Source organism: Arachis duranensis, chromosome 10 (genome assembly GCF_000817695.3).
Source record: "Arachis duranensis cultivar V14167 chromosome 10, aradu.V14167.gnm2.J7QH, whole genome shotgun sequence".
Taxonomy (NCBI): Eukaryota; Viridiplantae; Streptophyta; class Magnoliopsida; order Fabales; family Fabaceae; genus Arachis; species Arachis duranensis.
Window position 1 is genome coordinate 10,319,294 of NC_029781.3, and position 1,785 is coordinate 10,321,078.

Here is a 1,785-nt window from a genome sequence, read left to right on the forward strand (position 1 = left end):
AACTGATAAGGATCTTCAGATGGAAGTCCATAAAACTTGCAGTTTTGTTGCATTAATGCAACTAGTTGAGGCTTAAGCTCAAAGTTATTGGCTCCAATGGCAGGAATGGAGATGCTTCTTCCATCAAACTTGGATGTTGGTTTTGTGAAGTCACCAAGCATTCTCCTTGCATTATTATCATTATTATTTGCGTCTGCCATGTCCTTCTCCTGTTCGAAAATTTCTGAAAGGTTATCTCTGGATTGTTGTAATTTAGCTTCTCTTAATTTTCTCTTCAGAGTCCTTTCAGGTTCTGGATCAGCTTCAACAAGAGTGCCTTTATCCTTGTTCCTGCTCATAAGAAAGAGAAGAAAACAAGAAAAGAAAAAGGAATCTTCTATGTCACAGTATAGAGATTCCTTTGTGTTAGTAGAAGAAGAAGGGGGTAGAAGAATGAAGAAGGATGAAGAAGAATTCGGATTTAGATGAAGTGAGGTGAAGAGAAGTGTTAGTAATTAAATAATTAAAATAGAAGAAGAGAGGAGAAGAGAATTTTCGAAAATAAATTTTGAAAAAGAGGTTAGTAATTTCGAAAATTAAAAATAAAACAAGTTTAAAATTAAAATGTAAATTAATTAAAAAGAATTTTTGAAAAAGAGAGGGAGAATTTTCGAAAATTAGAGAGAGATAGGTAGTTAGTTGATTTTGAAAAAGATAAGAGATAAACAAAAAGTTAGTTAGTTGACTGAAAAAGATTTGAAATCAAATTTTGAAAAGATAAGAAGATAAGAAGTTAGATAAGATATTTTGAAATCAAATTTTGAAAAAGATAAAATTTTTGAAAAAGATAAGATAAAAGTTAAAAAGATTTATTTTGAAAAAGATATTTTTGAAAAAGATTTTATTTTAAAAATTACTTAACTAACAAGAAACTACAAGATAAGACTCTAGAACTTAAAGATTGAACCTTTCTTAACAAGAAAGTAACAAACTTCAAATTTTTGAACCAATCACATTACTTGTTAGTTAATTTTCGAAAATTTGATAAAAAGATAAGAAAAAGATTTTTGAAAATATTTTGAAAAATAATTTTTGAAATTTTCGAAAATTATAAAAAAAATGAAAAAGATATGATTTTTGAAAAATATTTTGAAAAGATAAGATTTTTTAAAATTGAAATTTTGACTTGACTTGTAAGAAACAACTAATTTTGAAAATTTTTGACCAAGTCAATCCCAAAATTTCGAAATTTTGGAGGGAAATAAGGAAAAGATATTTTTGATTTTTAAATTTTTAAAGAAAAACACAAAAATGACCCAAAACATGAAAATTTTGGATCAAGACACAAGATGCATGCAAGAATGCTATGAATGTCAAGATGAACACCAAGAACACTCTAAAGATCATGATGAACATCAAGAACATTATTTTGAAAAATTTTTGATGCAAAGAAAACATGCAAGACACCAAACTTAGAAATCTTTAATGCATGAAAAATATGAATGCAAGAGTGCACAAGAAAAACAACAAACAACACAAAACAAGAAATTATCAAGATCAAACAAGAGGATTTATCAAGAACAACTTGAAGATCATGAAGAACACTATGAATGCATGGATTTTCGAAAACAATGCAGGAAAAATTTTGAAAGCATGCAATTGACACCAAACTTTAAAATTGACACAAGATTCAAACAAGAAACACAAAGTATTTTTGATTTTTATGATTTTCTAATTTTTTTGTATTTTTATTAAATTTTTTTCGAAAAATTTTTTGGAGAAAACGAAAAAGAAAAGAAAAATTTT